This window comes from Puma concolor, chromosome B1 (genome assembly GCF_028749965.1).
Source record: "Puma concolor isolate L17-30 chromosome B1, mPumCon1.1.hap2, whole genome shotgun sequence".
Taxonomy (NCBI): domain Eukaryota; kingdom Metazoa; phylum Chordata; class Mammalia; order Carnivora; family Felidae; genus Puma; species Puma concolor.
The window spans coordinates 37,656,170-37,676,219 of NC_141670.1; the positions used below are offsets into that span (position 1 = coordinate 37,656,170).

The 20,050-nt window shown below is 42.0% G+C and overlaps 1 pseudogene; it reads right to left on the minus strand.

Annotated features, from left to right (window-relative positions):
* Positions 1-2,934: 2,934 nt before the first annotated feature.
* On the minus strand, positions 2,935-19,716 carry LOC112869830 (small ribosomal subunit protein uS2 pseudogene; annotated as a pseudogene).
* Between the last annotated feature and the right edge of the window lie 334 nt (positions 19,717-20,050).

Genomic DNA, 20,050 nt, shown 5'->3' on the forward strand with positions numbered 1-20,050 from the left:
CCACCCCATCCAGGTCCTGACCATGAAACTGGAGGATGAATACCTCCTCCACCAGGAGGCGCTCCCGAGAGAGGATAATATAGACAGATGGCTACGAGAATTCCCCTCGGTTTGGGCAGAGACAGGGGAGATGGGACTAGCCACTCACAGGACCCCAGTCCTGGTAGAGCTCAAGCCAGGAGAGAGTCCGGTAAGGATCAAACAATACCCCATGTCTCAGGAGGCCCGGAAGGGGATCCAGCCACACATCCGGAGACTACAAAGCCTAGGGGTACTAGTTCCTTGCCAGTCTGCCTGGAACACCCCCTTACTGCCGGTCAAAAAGCCTCACACAAATGACTACCGACCGGTACAAGACTTCCGGGAAGTAAATAAGAGGGTCGCGGACATACATCCAACTGTTCCCAACCCATATACTCTCTTGAGCTCCTTGGCGCCCTCCAGGGTCTGGTATACTGTACTAGATTTAAAGGACGCCTTCTTCAGTCTGCCGCTGGCACCCCAGAGCCAACCCTTGTTCGCCTTCGAGTGGCATGATCCGGAGGAGGGCTACAGTGGGCAACTCACCTGGACAGGGCTACCTCAGGGATTCAAAAATTCACCCACCATCTTCGACGAGGCACTACACGAGGACCTGGTATTTACAGACACCTTCTCTGGCTGGGTGGAGGCATACCCAAACAAGCATGAAACGGCTCAGACGGTGGCTAAGAAGCTACTAGAAGACATCTTACTAAGGTATGGTTTTCCTGCCATGGTAGGATCAGACAATGGACCAGCTTTTATCTCACAGGTAACACAGGCAGTAGCCAAGGCGGTGGGGGCAAACTGGAAATTACATTGTGCTTATAGGCCCCAGAGCTCAGGACAGGTAGAAAGAATGAATAGAACCCTAAAAGAGACCCTTACCAAATTAACCATGGAGACTGGCGGGGACTGGGTGACTCTCCTACCGTACGCCCTTTACCAGGTTAGAAACACTCCTTACACTCTGAGTTTTACTCAGATCATGTTTGGCAGGCCACCCCCTGTTATTCCCAGCCTTCGAGCTGAACTTATTGCTGAGTTTAAAGATCAAGAACTTTTTCTTTCCTTGAGCGGGCTCCAGAGGGCGCAGGAGGACATTTGGCCACGCCTCCGTGCCATCTACGAGGCTGGCCCGATCCCGACACCTCATCAGTACAGGCCGGGAGACTGGGTCTACGTCAAGAGGCACCATCGAGAGACTCTCGAGCTGTGCTGGAAGGGACCCTACATCGTGGTGTTGACAACCCCCACCGCTCTCAAGGTAGACGGCATCGTGACCTGGGTCCATCACACCCACGCTCAGCCAGCGGACCCCTCCTCGATCCGGAAGGATGTTGTCACGCGATGGGCCATCAGTCGGGACCAACACAACCCGCTCAAGCTACAGCGCATTTGACCTACCTAATATTGGTAACTCTGTTAACTCTGCTTGTCATTGCTCATGCTGCCGGGAGTCCCCACGCCCCCCAAAACATCACCTGGCAGATCATAGGCACCAGCTTGGGGACAATACTTAACAGACGTCCCAGAGCCACCCCAGGGACACTTGGTTCCCAGAACTTTGTGTAAACCTCCAAACTCTGTCCCCCTTGTCACCATAAATGCAGCTGGTCCCATGATTGGGTCCCTAAGCTACATGACAAGGGGGGAATGAAAGGGCGGGCCTACGCCAGCTGACTCCATCTTGTTCTGTGTCCTTCACCTTGACCACACCTCCTCCCTTTGAGTAACCCCCCCTCACCTGCCTAACAGGACTCGACCCTTCCCCAGGACCCTTCCCCAGCCAATCGGCTGAGGCCATAGCCATTACCTCACCAACTGCCCCCAGGCCCCAATAAAACCTTTGTCCTTTTGAAACTCTCTCTCTTTCCCTGGTATCTCACTGCTGCGTCGGTGCAGGTAGGGGATTGAGCTCGAGCTAGCTCGAATAAAGGCTCTTTGCTTTTGCATCGGACTCGGCTCCCTAGTGGTCTTTGGGGATCACGAATTCTGGGCATAACAGCTTTGACTTACGACTCTGGTGGTCTTTTGTGGGAGGTTTTGGAACTTCAGGCATTACAGGCCACCCAGGTTCCCCTAAAAAAAATAAACTTTTTTTTCTACCATATAAAATCTATCCTTCCCTTAGACTTTTGAAAATTATTATATTTTGATCCCTGAGAGTTATAAAAAGGGAGCTGGACTCCAGTGACATCGTTTGTCTGAAAACTGGTCGTAATCCACCTCTATCCACAAAAACTGGTCCACAGCCACCTCCATGTCCTTCCCATACAGCTTTTACAAGAGGATAAATATATTTATTTATTTATTTATTCAGACTCAAGTTGAATTATATCTCTGGCATAATCCTGAAATTCCTTCTCCTTTTCATCCATAAGAGCGTCAGTAAGTCTGAATAAGGTATGAATATGGTAGAAGAAAAACTTTTCGCTCTCATTGATAATTTAATATCTCAAGGCTATATGTAGACCCTGGGACTAAGGAGGTCTGTGGGTAGTTCTAACACACAGGTTTTGGTAATGTTAGAAAACAAAACAGCAGGCCCAAAATAGAGTTACTTATGCTAAGGCCCACATCACCAAACCAAGGCTTAATTACAGTTTTAGCCTCTCCCAGAAATGAAATCTTAAACCAGTCAATCGGGAACTACTGTTGGCATTAGTGAGGTAATCTGCTTGATACACTCCTGCCATTCCCTAAAAGAAAATGGCTTTGCCACAAGCAGTCATTGTTTGGTAATATAACTTCTTTTTCCCACTCCCTTCTGCCTAGAAGTATTCCATTTTGTACATCTCCTAAGAGCTCCTTTCTTTTCCCTTCCCTTTTCTTATCTTTTCCTTTTTTTTAGAAACTGTTTATTTTCCATCAACCTTAATTCCATTCTATTTGTCTTTGGGGAAGAGAAACTTAAGACTGCTCAGTGGTTGTTCCTACCCATTCATTGGCCTGAGCAGGAAGAGCTGCAGGCCAGTCTTCAGTGGCAGGCTGAGTACACCAGTCTTCAGTAGGGAGATGCTTAATAGGCACAAAGGGCAACTGCATACCTTTAGATGAATCTGCAACCTTAGGTTGAAAACCAGTCAACTCAGGAGGTGGAGGAGTCCATTCACCCTAAAATTCCTCCTTGGTCACAGCATTTTCATCAGTGGCCTGCTCTTCCTTTTCAATCTCTTAAGGACTCTGTAGAAGTAGAGTTCAGGCATGACCTCCCATGTAGGCTTTTGTGAAATGGTGCCATGCATTCATAGAATTTCCCTGGCCAGCCTCCAGTATATCAGATCCACTGAGTTACCTTGTTGTTGCAAGGGATGGCAATGTCCACATAGTGCAGAGATAAGGTAGATAGGTTAAAAAAGATGCCTCTGTGAGAGGCTGGTGGTCAGCCCTAGGATCAGTAACTACAAGAAGTCTTGACTCCTGAAAAGCTAAACTGGGTCTGGTCGGTGAAGTTTCCAGGACCAGAGTGGCCAGCAAGAGATATGGTTCCAGTAGCAGCAGCAAACGTCAGCACAGCTGTCTGGCCAGTATTCCTAGATGATATGATACTGACACCAGCTGGGTTTTCAGTGCCAAAACTGGCATGAGCTGCCAAATGAAGCTTCACACAGCTTCTCTTCATATTTAAAAAAAATAATTTATTGCCAAATTGGGTAACATAACAGTGTGTAAACTGTGCTCTTGGCTTCTGGGGTAGATTCCCATGGTTCATTTCTTACATACAACACTCAGGCCTCATCCCAACAAGTGCCCTCCTCAATGCCCATCACCCATTTTCCCCTCTCTGCCACCCCTCCATCAACCCTCAATTTATTCTCTGTATTTAAGACTCTCATAAGAGACTCCTTGCCTCCCTCCCTCTCTGTTTGTAACTATTTTTCCCCCTTCCTTCCCCATGATCTTCTGTTAAGTTTCTCAAGATCACAATATGAGTGAAAACATATGACATCTGTCTTTCTCTGAATGACTTATTTCACTTAGCATAATACCTTCCAGTTCCATCCACGTTGCTGCAAATGGCATGATTTCATTCTTTCTCATTGCCAAGTAGTATTCCATTGTATATATAAGCCACATCTTCTCTATCCATTCATCAGTTGATGGACATTTATTTAGGCTTTTCCCATAATTTGGCTATTGTTGAAAGCACTGCTATAAACATTGGGGTACATGTGCCCCTGAGAATCAGCACTCCTGTATCCTTTGGATAAATTCCTAGTAGTGGTATTGCTGGGTTTTAAGGTAGTTCTATTTTTAATTTTTTGAGGAACCTCCACACTGTTTTCCAAAGCAACTGCACCAGTTTGCATTCCCACCAACAGAACAGTGCAAGAGGGTTCCCTTTTCTCCACATCCATTCCAGCATCTGTTGTTTCCTCAGTTGTTAATTTTAGCCACTCTGACCGGTGTCAGGTGGTATCTCGGTGTGGTTTTGATTTGCATTTCCCTGATGATGAGAGACGTTGAGCATCTTTTCATGTGTCTGTTGGCCATCTGGCTGTCTTCTTTGGAAAAGTGTCTATTCATGTCTTCTGCCCATTTCTTCACTGGATTATTTGTTTTTCAGGTGTTGAGTTTGGTAAGTTCTTTATAGATTTTGGATGCTAACTCTTTATCTGATATGCCATTTGCAAAAATCTTTTCCCATTCCATCAGTTGCCTTTCAGTTTTGCTGATTGTTCCCTTTGCAGTGCAGAAGATTTTTACCTTGATGAAGTCCCTGTAGTTCGTTTTTGCTTTTAATTCCCTTGCCTTTGGAGATGTGTCGAGCAAGACACAGTTGCTGCAGCTGAGGTCAAAGAGGCTGTTGCCTGTTTTCTCCTCTGGGGTCTTGATGGTTTCCTGTCTCACATTTAGGTCTTTCATCCATTTTGAGTTTATTTTTGTGTATGGTATAAGAAAGTGGTCTAGTTTCACTCTTCTCCATATTGCTGTCCAGTTCTCCCAGCACTATTTCCTAAAGACACTGTCTTTTTTCCATTGGATACTCTTTCCTGCTTTGTCAAAGATTAGTTGGTCATACATTTGTGGGTCCAATTCTGGGTTCTCTATTCTATTCCATTGGCCTATGTGTCTGTTTTTGTGCCAGTACCATACTGTCTTGACGATTACAACTTTGTAGTAGAGGCTAAAGTCTGGGATTGTGATGCCTCCTGCTTTGGCTTTCTATTTCAACATTACTTTGGCTATTCGGGATCTTTTATGGTTCCATACAAGTTTTAGGATTGTTTGTTCTAGCTTTGAGAAGAATGCTGGTGCAAGTATTTTTTTTTTAATTTTCTTTTCAATTTTCTTTTTAAATTTACATCTAAATTAGTTAACATATAGTGCAACAATGATTTCAGGAGTACATTCCTTAGTGCCCCTTACCCATTTAGCCCATCCTCCCTCCCACAATGCCTGCAGTAACCCTCAGTCTGTTCTCCATAATTATGAGTGTCTTATGTTTTGTCCCCCTCCGTTTTTTATATTATTTTTGTTTCCCTTCCCTTATGTTCATCTGTTCTGTGTCTTAAAGTCCTCACTGAGTGAAGTCATATGATATTTGTCTTTCTCTGACTAATTTCGCTTAGCATAATACCCTCCAGTTCCATCCACGTAGTTGCGAATGGCAAGATTTCATTGATTGCTGAGTAATACTCCATTGTATATATATATATGCATATACAATGTGTGTATATATATATATATATATATATATATATCTCCTTTTCTTTATCCATTCATCCATCGATGGACATTGGGGCTCTTTCCATACTTTGGATATTGTTGATGGTGCTGCTATAAACATGGGGGTGCATGTGTCCCTTTGAAACAGCACACCTGTATCCCTTGGATAAATGCTTAGTAGTGCAATTGCTGGGTCATAGGGTAGTTCTATTTTCAGTTTTTTGAGGAACCTCCATACTGTTTTCCAGAGTGGCTGCACTAGCTTGCATTCCCACCAACAATGCAACAGAGATCCTCTTTCTCTGCATCCTCGCCAACATCTGTTGTTGCCTGAGTTGTTAACGTTAGCCATTGTGACAGGTGTAAGGTAGTGTCTCATGGTGGTTTTGATTTGTATTTCCCTGATGATGAGTGATGTTGAGCATTTTTTTCATGTGTCGGTTGGCCATCTGGATGTCTTCTTTGGAGAAGTGTCTATTCATGTCTTTTGCCCATTTCTTCACTGGATTCTTTGTTTTTCAGGTGTTGAGTTTGATAAGTTCTTTGTAGATTTTGGATACTAACCCTTCATCTGACAAGTCATTTGCAAATATCTTCTCCCATTTCGTCGGTTGCCTTTTAGTTTTGCTGAGTGTTTCCTTTGCTGTGCAGAAGCTTTTTATTTTGATGAGGTCCCAGTAGTTCATTTTTGCTTTTGTTTCCCTTGCCTCTGGAGACGTGTTGAGTAAGAAGTTGCTGCGGCCAAGATCAAAGAGGTTTTTGCCTGCTTTCTCCTCGAGGATTGTGATGGCTTCCTGTGTTACATTGAGGTCTTTCATCCACTTTGAGTTTATTTTTGTGTATGGTGTAAGAAAGTGGTCCAGGTTCCTTCTTCTGCATGTCGCTATCCAGTTTTCCCAGCACCACTTGCTGAAGAGACTGTCTTTATTCCATTGGATATTCTTTCCTGCTTTGTCAAAGATTAGTTGGCCGTAGGTTTGTGGGTCCATTTCTGGGTTCTCTGTTCTGTTCCATTGATCTGAGTGCCTGTTCTTGTGCCAGTACCATAGTGTCTCGATGGTTACAGCTTTGTGGTATAGCTTGAAGTCTGGGATTGTGATGCCTCCTGCTTTGGTTTTCTTTTTCAGGATTGCTTTGGCTCTTCGGGATCTTTTCTGGTTCCTTACAAATTTTAGGATTATTTGCTCTAGCTCTGTGAAGATGCTGGTGTTATTTTGATAGGGATTGCATTGAAAATGTAGATTGCTTTGGGTAGTATCGACATTTTAACAATATTTGTTCTTCCTATCCAGGATCATGGAGTCTTTTTCCATTTTTTTTTGTGTCTTCTTCAATTTCTTTCATCTGCTTTCCATAGTTTTCAGTGTATAGATTTTTCACCTCTTTGGTTAGATTTATTCCTAGGTATTTTATGGTTTTTTTGTGCAACTGTAAATGGGATTGATTCCTTGATTTCTCTTTCTGTCTCTTCATTGTTGGTGTATAGGAATGCAACCGATTTCTGTGCATTGATTTTATGTCCTGCAAATTTGCTGAATTCATGAATCATTTCTAGCAGTTTTTTGGTGGGATCTTTTGGGTTTTCCATGTAGAGTATCACGTCATCTGCAAACAGTGAACATTTGACCTCCTCCTGGCTGATTTGGATGCCTTTTATTTCTTTGTGTTTTCTGATTGCAGAGGCCAAGACTTCCAATACTATGTTGAATAACAGTGGCGAGAGTGGACATCCCTGTCTTGTTCCTGACCTTAGGGGGAAAGCTCTCAGTTTTTCCCCACTGAGGATGATATTAGCGTTGGGTCATTCATATAATGCTTTTATGATCTCGAGGTATGCTCCTTCTGTCCCTACTTTCTTGAAGGTTTTTATCAAGAAAGGATGCTGTATTTTGTCAAATGCTTTCTCTGCATCTATTGAGAGGATCATATGGTTCTTGTCCTTTCTTTTATTGATGTGATGAATCACGTTAATTGTTTTGTGGATATTGAACCAGCCCTGCATCCCAGGTATAAATCCCACTTGGTCATGGTGAATAAATTTTTTAATGTATTGTTGGATCCGGTTGGCTAATGTCTCATTGAGGATTTTTGCATGCATGTTCATCAAGGAAATTGGTCTATAGTTCTCCTTTTTAGTGGGGTCTCTGTCTGGTTTTGGAACCAAGGTAATGCTGGCTTCACAGAAAGAGTTTGGAACTTTTCCTTCCATTTTTATTTTTTTGGAACAGCTTCAAGACAATAGGTGTTAACTCTTCCTTAAATGTTTGGTAGAATTCCCCTGGAAAGCCATCTGGCCCTGGACTCTTGTTTTTTGGGAGATTTTTGATTACTAATTCAATTTCCTTACCGGTTACGGGTCTGTTCAAATGTCCTATTTCTTCCTGTTTCAGTCTTGGTAGTGTATATGTTTCTGGAATTTGTCCATTTCTTCCAGATTGCCCATTTTATTGGCATATAATTGCTGATAATATTCTCTTATTATTGTTTTTATTTCTGCTGTGCTGGTTGTGATCTCTCCTCTCATTCTTGATTTTATGTATTTGAGCTTTTCCTTTTCCTTTTTGATCAAACTGGCTAGTGGTTTATCAATTTTGTTAATTCTTTCAAAGAACCAGCTTCTGGTTTCATTGATCTGTTCTACTGGTTTTGTTGTTGTTGTTGTTGCTGCTGTTGCTGTTGTTTTGGTTTAGATAGCATTAATTTATTCTCTAATCTTTATTATTTCCTGTCTTCTTCTGGTTTTGGGTTTTATTTGCTGTTCTTTTTCCAGCTCCTTAAGGCGTAAGGTTAGGTTGTGTATCTGAGATTGGGATTGCATTGGGTATGTAGATTGCTTTAGGTGGTATTGACATTTTAACAGTATTTATTCCTCCGATCCATGAGCATGGGATGTTTTTTCATTTCTTTGTGTCTTCAATTTCCTTCATAAGTTTTCTATAGTTTTCAGCATACAAATCTTTTACATCTTTGGTTAGGTTTATTCCTAGGTATTTTATGGTTCTTGGTGCAGTTGTAAATGGGATCAACTTCTTGATTTCTCTTTCTGTTGCTTCATTATTGGTGTATAGAAACGCAACCGATTTCTGTACATTGATTTTTGTGCCCTGCGACGTTGCTGAATTCATGTATCAGCTCTAGCAGCCTTTTGGTGGAGTCTTTCGGGTTTTCCATGTAGAGTATCATGCCATCTGCTAAAAGTAAAAGTTTGACTTCTTCTTTGTCAATTTTGAAGCCTTTTATTTCATTTTGTTGTCTGATTGCTGATGCTAGGACTTCCAACACTATGTTAAACAACAGTGGTGCAAGTGGACACCCATGTCGTGTTCCTGATCTCGGGGGGAAAGCTCTCAGTTTTTCCCCATTGAGGATAGTATTAGCTGTGGGCTTTTCATATATGGCTTTTATGATGTTTAGGTATGTTCCTTCTATCCCAACTTTCTTGAAGGTTTTTATTAAGAAGGATGCTGTATTTTGTCAAATGCTTTTTCTGCATCTATTGACAGGATCATATGGTTTTTATCCTTTCTTCTATTAATGTGATATATCACATTGATTGATTTGCAAATACTGAACCAGCCCTGCAGCCAAGGAATCAATCCCACTTGATCATGGTGAATAATTCTTCTTACATGCTGCTGAATTCGATGTGCTAGTATCTTGTTGAGAATTTTTGCATCCATGTTCATCAGGGATATTGCCCTGTAATTCTCCTTTTTTGTGGGGTCTCTGTCTGGTTTGGGAATCAAGGTAATGCTGGCTTCATAGAATGAGTCTGGAAGCTTCCCTTCCATTTCTATTCTTTGGAACAGCTTGAGAAGGATAGGTATTAACTCTGCTTTAAATGTCTAGTAGAATTCCCCTGGGAAGCCATCTAGCCCAGGACTTTTATTTGTTGGGAGATTTTTGACAACTGATTCAATTTCTTCACTAGTTATGGGTCTGTTCAAATTTTCTATTTCTTCCTGTTTGAGTTCTGGTAGTGTGTGGGTGTCTAGGAATCTGTCCATTTCTTCCACGTTGTCCAGTTTTTTGCCATATGATTTTTTATGGTATTCTCTGGTAATTGTTTTTATTGCTGAGGGATTGATTGTGCTAAGTCCAATTTCGCAATTTTATCCATTTGTGTCCTCTTTCTTTTCTTTTTGAGGAGTCTGGCTAGGGGTTTATCAATTTTGTTTATTTTTTCAAAAAAACAGCTTTAAGTTTCATTGATCTGTTCTACTGGTTTTGTTTTTGTTTTTGGATTCTATATTGTTTACTTCTGCTCTGATCTTTATTATTTCTCTTCTTCTGTTGGCCTTGGGGTTTCTTTGCTGTTCATCTTCTAGTTCTTTTAGGTGTGCGATTAGAGTTTGGATTTGGGATTTTTTTCTTGTTTCTTGAGGTAGGCCTGGATTGCAATGTATTTTCCTCTTAGGACTGCCTTTGCTGCATCCCAAAGGGTTTGGACTGTTGTCCAATATGTTGTCCATATTTATTTCCATATATTTTTTAATACTTCTTTAATTGCCTGGTTGACCCATTCATTCTTTCGTAGGATGTTCTTTAACCTCCATGCTTTTGGAGGTTTTCCAAACTTTTTCCTGTGGTTCATATCAAGTTTCATAGCATTGTGATGTGACAATGTGCATGGTATGATCTCAAGGCTTTTATATTTATTGAGGGCTGTTTTGTGACCCAGTATGTGATCTATCTTGGAGAATGTTCCATGTGCACTCAAGAGGAATGTGTATTCTGCTACTTTTGGATGAAAAGTTCTGAATATATCTGTCAGGTCCATCTGGCCCAGTGCATCATTCAGGGTCATTGTTTCTTTATTGATTTTCTGCCTAGATGATCTGTCCGTTGTTGTAAATGGAGTATTAAAGCCCCCTGCAATTACCACATTCTTATCAATAACATTGCTTATGTTTGTGATTAATTATCTTATACATTTGGGTGCTGCCAAATTGGGTGTATAAACATTTATAATTGTTAGCTCTTCTTGATGGATAGAACCTGTAAATATGATATAATGCCCTTCCTCATCTCTTGTAACAGCCTTTAGTTTAAATTCTAGTTTGTCTGATATAAGTATGGCTACTCCACTTTCTTTTGACTTCCAGTAGCATGATAGATGGTTCTCCATCCCCTCACTTTCAATCTGAAGGTGTCCTCGGCTCTAAAATGGGTCTCTTGTAGACAGCAAATAGATGGGTCTTGTTTGTTGTTGTTGTTGTTGTTGTTGTTGTTGTTGTTGTGTGTTTTATCCATTCCAATACCCTATGTCTTCATTGGAGCATTTAGTCCATTTACATTCAGTGTTACTATTGAAAGATATGGATTTAGTGTCATTGTGTTATCTGTAGGTTTCATGCTTGTTGTGATGTCTCTGGTCCTTCATGGTCTTTGCAACATTCCATTCACAGAGTCCCCCCTTAGGATCTCTTGTAGCGGTGGTTTAGTGGTGATGAATTCCTTCAGTTTTTGTTTGTCTGGGAAAACCTTTACCTCTCCTTCTATTCTGAATGACAGCCTTGCTGGATAAAGGATTCTTTATTTTTCCTAGGCTGCATATTTTTCCTGTTCAGCACATTGAATATTTCCTACCACTCCCTTCTGGTCTGCCAAGTTTCAGTAGATAGGTCTGCTACTACCCTCATGTGTCTACCCTTGTAGGTTAAGGGCCATTTGTCCCTCGCTGCTTTCAGAATTCTCTTTATCTTTGTATTTTGCCAGTTGCACCCTGATATGTCGTGCAGAAGATCGATTCAAGTTAGGTCTGAAGGGAGTTCTCTGTCCCGCCTGGATTTCAATGTCTGTTTCCCTCCCAAGATTGGGAAAATTCTCACTATGATTTGTTCAAGTACACCTTCTGCCCCTTTCCCTCTCTTTTTCTTCTTCTCCTGGAACTCCTATGATACGGATAGTATTATGTTTCATTGAATCACTTAGTTCTCTAATTCTCCCCTCAGGGTCTAGAATTTTGTCATCTCTCTTTTTCCCAGCTTCATCTTTTCCCATCATTTTGTCTTCTACTTCATTTATTCTCCCCTCTGCCTCTTCGGTCCTCACTGCCACCGCCTCTAGTTTATTTTGCACCTCATTTACAACATTTTTAATTCATCATGACTAGTTTTTAGTTCCTTGATCTCTGCAGCAATAGATTCTCTGTTGTCTTCCATGCTTTTTTCAAGCCCAGAGATTAATCTTATGACTATTATTCTAAATTATTGGTCATTATATTGTTTATATCTGTTTTAGCCAATTCTTTAGCTTTCATTTTTTTCCTGGAATTTCTTGTTTTTTTTTTTTTTAATTTTTTTTTCAACGTTTATTTATTTTTGGGACAGAGAGAGACAGAGCATGAATTGGGGAGGGGGCAGAGAGAGAGGGAGACACAGAATCGGAAACAGGCTCCAGGCTCTGAGCCATCAGCCCAGCGCCTGACGCCTGACGCGGGGCTCGAACTCACGGACTGTGAGATCATGACCTGGCTGAAGTCGGACGCTTAACTGACTGCGCCACCCAGGCGCCCCCTGGAATTTCTTTTGAGGAGAATTCTTCTGTTTCATCATTTTGGCTAGTTTTCTATCCCTTATGTGTTTTAAAAGCTTGTTATGTGTCCTGCACTTGTGAGCACTACTATATTAAAGGGGTCATACGCTCCAGGGTCTGGCCCCTCAGGGGGTATTTTTTGGAGTGCATTACTTGCTGTTTGTTGTTGTGACTCTGGTTGCTTTGTCTCCCTACTCATAGTGATGTTTTGGACCCTCCATCCAGTGTGGTTTGATTTGTTTGTTGAAGGGGCTCCAGAAAAAAAAAAAAAACTAAACTAAACTAAACTAAAACAGCAACAACAGAAAAAAAACAAAACAAAAACAAAACAAAAACAAAACAAAACAAAAAAAAACAACGGGGTGGGGGCAGTGTTGGTGGAAGAGGCCTTATCCCATACAAAGGCAGGGAAACAGAAAAGAAAAGAAAATTGACCAGGCAGAGAAACTCTCTGGTCTCTCTCTCTCTCTCTCTCTCTCTCTCGAGGAAAGATAGAAGGAGATATAGAACAGGTATAAGGAGAATAGATTAAATATGTCTGCTTAAATAAACCAACAACCAGAATAACCAGACTAGAGGAGGAAGAAATAAGAAGGAAAAAAAAAAAAAGAAAAATATATATATATATATATATGTGTGTGTGTGTGTATAATAACAATTGTCCAAGAATTAAATCAGGAAATGCAAAACCACTGGGTGCTTTGGAAAGGGTGGCAGCACAGGTCTGGAGGAGAGACTGTCTGGTTAGTCTGTGTCAATCCTGCTCCAGTAGATATGCAGTTACCAGGTAGGGAGGGGCATGGGTTTGTGTAAGTAGGTTTCACCTCCACTGTGGGCCTGCTGTCTGTTTCCAGAAGCTCTTCCTTGTCGGTGATGATGAGAAAAATAACAACACCCCAGTCTCTCTTCCTCAGATTGGGTGTCATAAACCACTCTGTTAAGGCAGTCCTCACAGTGCTGCACAGGCCTAAGTGGGCTGTTTTGTTTGTTTTCGTTTTTTGTTCCACAGTCTCCTGCACCTCCCTGGGGCTCATCTGGGATTCAAACTCAGATGTCCTAAAGAGTACTGCTCTGCATGCCCCAATTCCAGGGAAGTGCCACTCTGCCCAACCTGACGGCTTCTTCACAGTGCCGTGCAGGGGCAAAGGAGGTGGTTTGTGCCACTATCCTGACTCTAGTGCCTCCCTGGTGCTTGTCCTGGATTTAAACCCCAATGTCTTAAAAGGTCCCGCTCTCTGAGCCCTGATTCCAGGGAAGTGCCGCTCTGCCCAGTGATAAATGACCTCTGGCTGGCTGGTGCAGGCAGGGTCTTTGTCCCTGGAAGGTTATGTACCTTGTTCCCACAGCACTTGAGGGCAAGGGTTGCATTCTCCCATTGCAGACCACCTCTGAACTAGTTACTGAGCCTGGAGCTGGCTCCCCTTTTCCCCAGGTGTGGGAACAAGGCAGCCAGCCCCAGCAAGAGATAGCCATGCAGTTGGAGATTGGCTCTTTCTCCGTCCCCAGCCCCTGTTTTTTCCCTTGTCCAAATACAGTCCTACACCTCCATAGCCTCTCTTTCTCTCCTCTTTTCCCTCCACAAAAAGGGATCCCTCCTCTTCGTGCCTATGATGCCCATTTTATCTCTCCCAGTTTGCAATCACCCACCTATGGCTTGCCAGTTTGTCCCCGTGGGCCCCTGGAGATGTCTCTGTCACTCTGCAGCCCAGACTCTTGGAATTCAAAGTCCTTTAGCCTCAACACTGCTATGTTTCAGGGACGAGGGAACTTCAGGTCCCCCTACTTCTCTGCCATGTTGGATCTTTAGCTTCCCAGATTCTCTTCAGATTTATGATGTAGATGCCATCACTTTTCCTTTCGTAGATGTACTATTCCATTTGAAAGTCAAGATTGGTGCCACCTAAATGGGTTTCTGCTGCAAGGAATTTGAGGACATCCTCCTTTTTTATTTGCAGAATAGAATAAAAACTTTGGCATTTGAAAGTTTCATTTTAAGCTACAATGGGAACAAGGAATAATGCCATATGGATCCCTCCCTGGATAGTGTGGAAAGGCTCAGAGCTCTGTTCTTATCTGTTCGATGGTTGCTACCCAATTCAAGAATCAGTGAAGAAAGCCAATAAGATTTTTAAAATTTACTTAGTTGAATTTTGTTTTTTAATGTTTAAATTTGGCCTTTTTCTATATATAATAAGTGTTGTAACTCTATCAGTGGCCCTCTCCACCCAGATATCATTGTCATGCCCATGACCATGACATATCCTAATGCTCCCAAGCAGCCATCTGTAGTAGACCAAGCATTAGAATTTGGGTCATATTTCCTGGTTTCTTTGTGCTCCCAATTGTCTTTCAAGAGCCATTTTTTCTTGCACTTTTTCAGGAAGCATTTTAGTAAAACTTTCATTGAGTACTTAAAGTGACAGATCTTATGCTAGAAACATCACATACATTTAAGCTTCAAATTAGACATTATTATCCTTATTTTACAGAATAAAAAAGGGAGGACTAGAGAGATTGTGACATTTCTCTTGGTCACTCAGTTTGTAGATGACAAGGCTTGGACGAGTCTTCATTTTGTACTTGGAGACAGATATGTACACAGGCTTTGAGGAGACCCCAGGCCAGTGTCCCAGCTACAGGCTGCCACTTGCCAGCTGTGCTCAATTACTGTCTTTGAGTGTAAGTTTTTGAATATATAAAATCAGTGCTTTAGGAGTGCCTGGGTGGTCTAGTCAGTTGAGTGTCTGACTTCAGCTCAGGTCATGATCTCACAGTTCCTGAGTTTGAGCCCCACACCAGGCTTACTGATGTCAATGCAGAGCCTGCTTTGGATTCTCCTCCCCCTCTTGCTGCACCTCCCCCCCTTTTATCTCTTTCTTTCCCAAAAATAAAAATAAAAACATTTAAAAAACCAGTGTTTTGGCCTCTGTTCTACATGTAATATACATTTATTGGGAGGCTAAAACCTTCTGAAAGAGTCAAAGTGGTTAAAACCTGTGAAGTGTGATGCTAAAAGTCTTACCTCCTAAAACAATTGAAGGGGAAATGGGGTCTCTATTTGTACCAAGTGGGCATGCTGTGCCACCCCCACCCAAGATCTGCTGACTCAAGATGCAGGCTTCACATCTAGAAGTGTGCTGGACTTAGTGGCAGTGGTTTAAGAGAGACCCGGGGCTCCAGGAGGCCAGCAGCCTTGGGATGGGGGGGATAATGTCTGATGTCAGGACACAACTGTAGATACCGGCTCCACCAAGCCCAGATGTACTCATTATGCCCCTGTCTATACAAGTGCTTTTAGTTGCTGAAAGAGCCCCTGCATGCAGAGAGGCAGGTAGCAAGCCTGTGCTGACAGGAAAAACACTCACTGTCTTGCTCCTCCTCCTTTTCCAGCTTTTCAATTAGGTCCTATTTTGTTTTGTTTATTCCCTGTTGTCCACACCCCTTTCCATTTCCTTCAGGGTTTCATTAAAGGCCAGCCATTTTCCCCAGTTAAATGGTTCTCTCTCTGAAAATTTAATCCCTAAATCAACAGCATTATGTTCAATTCACAATGACTCAACTGTTGTTGCATGGGAATTGGGATTTGAATCCTCAGCAGCACCTCCAAAGTGCATGTGGCTGGGAATGAACATGAGGAAAATACCATCATCATGGGACTTCTGAAAATTAATGGGGTGAAGTTGCTAGAGCCAACTAGTCCTACACTTTGCTAGGAGTCCTGGAGTGACCTGGAGTGAGCAGGTTTTCCCCTGATGGACCCATGGGGTTTTCCAGGCTTTAGGGGATAAAAGTAAACTTTCTAGCCCCTAGACTGAAGTGTCTCAAGGGACTTCCAGAATTAGAGATGCAGACACCAAGACCCTCCCTTCCTGATTTTGGTGTATTCTGGTAAAAATTCCTTCCCACCTCCAGGCTTGCCTTAGCTTTCTCCCCCAGAAGACAACTCATCAGCATATAAAGTAATTTTGATAGAGCCCCTATAACGCTTTCTTTCTAAAAGATTTTAATACCCTTCTGAGTGACATTTAATATGATAACAGTAAGTAATTTTGACATGAAGCTGTTTTCCAAGAGTTAAAGTCCTAACAGTCCTACTGATCAGGCTGACAATAGCTTTCCTGATCATTATTAAATTCCCTGTAATTAGAAAATGGGCCGGTGCTATTGATTTAAGCTCTTTGAGTTAAGTTAAGCTTTAGAGGACTTTCACAAGGCACAAAAAAGGCATTTGATATTGTATTTTACTTTCCCAATTAAAGCACTTTTCAAAGTACAAATAGCAGACAGACAGGCCTTAGGCCCAGGCTCTAGGAAGAAAGGTGGGAAGCATTTGTGCAGAACAGAGCACCAGAGTTCAAGCTGCACCACTACAGACTCAGGAAGGTAACATTCAAGGGAAGGAGGCTGAACATTACCACAGGCAAGATGTTTCTAATCCCCAGATGTGCCTGGGTCAAAGACACTTTGTTTTTTTTTTTGTTTTTTTTTTTTTAAATTTTTTTTTTCAACACTTATTTATTTTTGGGACAGAGACAGAGCATGAACGGGGGAGGGGCAGAGAGAGAGGGAGACACAGAATCGGAAACAGGCTCCAGGCTCCGAGCCATCAGCCCAGAGCCCGACGCGGGGCTCGAACTCACGGAGCGCGAGATCGTGACCTGGCTGAAGTCGGACGCTTAACCGACTGCGCCACCCAGGCGCCCCAACACTTTGAATGCAATCCCAAAGCTCCTATAGAGGGGGAAGTCAGCTGTCTTAGAATTCCAGTGTAATTTCAATTTCATGAGATGTTGTTCTATGGTGCCCTCATAATGTCAAGCTTTGTGTACAAATTTTGCACTAAGAAATTATCACTAAATCTCCAAAGTTTAATAATTCTGATCTAACTTTTCAAATTAATAAGTGGAGAGAATGTAGGCAATAGAGTTTCTATTATGATCTAAAACTCTGGAGAAAACAGGGATTACAAGAGGAAAATCTTGAGCAATTTCAGGGTATTAACTACTTTATGTCTTTCTGAGGGAAGGCATTGGAGGTTTGAAGGTATGCCTGCTGTGCCTGTTTGTTGTCCAGACAATAAGCAGTTTGAGGGATTGTGTTTAGGCCCTGAGTGTTCCTTCCCTTGACTCTATATCTTCTCTAATCCCCACCATCCCTAGGAAAACCTTTCTGAACCCAGTTACTGCTTCTCCTACTTGATGATCTTTGTTACCAGGGTCTTCTTTAGTTCTGTCCATGAGGAGCTCAGCATAGCTGCTAGGAACCCTGTGGCATACAGTCTGGCAGTATTTCTTTCACTTTTTTTTTTTTTTTTTACTATGGTCCACAGTAAGAAATACATTTTTATACCACAAACCAGCCTGTGACATATTCAAAAGTGAAACAAAAATTTCACCAAACACTACTCTAGCATGCTAGGTGCATTTTTATGTCCCAGCGTACAAAATTGATGCCATGACCAGCAGGTCTCTACCTGCAAAGTGGAAACTTCTCTGTTATGATTCTTATCAAGAATCCTAAATACTCATTTGTTAATTTATCTAGCGAATACTTAGAGAATACTGGGTATGTACCCATTTCTATGTTAGGTGTTGTGTTTGGATACAAGGAATACAGGAGTTTCTCACCTCAGGCAGTTCACAGACTGTTTTGAGAGACATAACTGACATGTGAGAAAATGTACAGAACAATGACAAAGATTTGTGTTGAGATGCTGAATGGGTCTGTGCTGTGCATGTTTCAAGGAGAGAGGGGTGGAGAGGGGAGATGTGCACAAATGAAGTTGGGGAAAGCTGGGAAACTCCTATCATCCTTGAGGGAGGGGCTGGTAGCTCCTGGATCTCCCTGTACCCAGCAGGTACATTGTGGGCTTTGAATAATTGTTTTTTGAATGACTCTGTGGTTAGGTATTAATAGGTTTATTACTAGATCCAATCATTACTGTTTATTGAACAACTAAAGTGTGCCTGACACTGTGCTGGGAGCTTAACCTAGTTTTCACATTTAATCCTCCTAATGAGCTAGTGGAGAAGTGCTGCTATCCCTAATTTACAGGTGAGGAAATCAATCCTCAGATATGATCAGTGGCTTACCCAAGGTCAGATAGCTTAAGTAGAGGATCTGAGAATTAAACCTATACTTCTTGAATTAAAGCAGATGCTCTTTTCACTCCTTCAAAGGATAAGATGGATTAGGCAGTCTTATAGGAGGTCAATGAGGGCAGTCTAGGAAAGAAGGTGGTGTAAGCACAGTGCAGGAACAAAGGAAATTAGCAAGATAGAAGTGGAAGTTTCATTTTAGGACAAAAACAGTAAAGGACCAGGTTAGGAAGTGATGGAAAAGGAAATAGAGCTTGAAAATAAGTTTAAATTGCTCAAAAATAATAAAAATAGAAAGAATGCCATGGTGCTTGGGTGGCTTAGTTGATTGGGTGTCTGACTCTTGATTTCAGCTCAGGCCATGATCTCATGGTAGTGAGATAGAGTCCCTGTCGGGATCCATGCTGAGTGCGGAGCCCGCTTGGGACTCTCTCTCTCCCCTTTCCTCTCTTTCCCCCATTCCCACTCCCTCTCTCTCAAAATGAATAAATGAACAATAAGGAAAGAAGAAGAACTGGGATGCCTGTGCAACTCAGTAGGTTAAGCATCTGACTCGATTTTGGCTCAGGTCCTGATCTCATGGTTCATGAGTTCAAGCCCCGGGTTGGGCTTTGCACTAACAGCACAGAGCCTGCTTAGGATTCTCTCTTTCTGCCCCTTCCCCACGTTCTCTCTTTCTCTCTCAAAATAAATAATTAAAAAAAATAGAAACAATACAAGTAACAATAGTAACAGCATTTTTGCTGACTATGCTAGGCACAATTTCAAGGTCTTTACACATTAGTAATCCCATTCTATAGTTCAAGAAATTTAGGCCCAGAAAAAGCTGAACTTGTCCAAAATCAAACCGAATCATGTCTGATTCTAATCCTAGGTAGGTATAAAATTGACATTGCCACTACCAGTATACTATCTTTGCTCTTCTATTTTTCCTAAATCCATTTTTTTCTTTTTTCTTTCTTTTTTGTTTTTTGTTTTTTGTTTTTTGTTTTCTTCCTGGTTACTCAGTGGGAAGCATGAGCACAGAGTACCTCCAGTAGACAGGTGTTCTCAGATCCCTTCATCAGGGCTAATTGGATCACTGTCCATCTGCTAAGACACTGGCTACTGACAATTTACAGCTGCATCTTTCACTGGGAATTTCAGCCACAACAAATTGCCTTCCCAAGGTTAAAATTCCCCCCACAAGAGACAAGCTGTAGCCAATTATGGGCTGGTATCAGACTCCCAAGCTCAGCACCTTTGCCTCAACTGGAAAATACTGAAAGGCCACCCTAGCTCAACCCTCCCCATGGAATTGGCTGAATTCTCACCTGAAGCTGCAATTGAGGTCAATTGCTCTTCCTCCTCTTTCTTCCTCTTCTTTATTAATCTTGCCTTCCTCCATCAAAATTGGCAATGATGATGTCAAGCTTTCACTTTTTGCAGATGACATGATATTATACATGAAAAACCCTACAGACTCTACCAAAAGTCTGCTAGAACGGATACATGAATTCAGCAAAGTTGCAGGATACAAAATCAATGTACAGAAATCAGTTGCATTCTTATACATTAATAATGAGCAAGAGAAAGACAAAGAAACTGATCCCATTCACAATTGCACCAGGAAGCATAAAATACCTAGGGATAAACCTAACCAAAGATGTAAAAGATCTGTATGCTGAAAACTATAGAAAGCTTATGAAGGAAATTGAAGAAGATATAAAGAAATGGAAAAA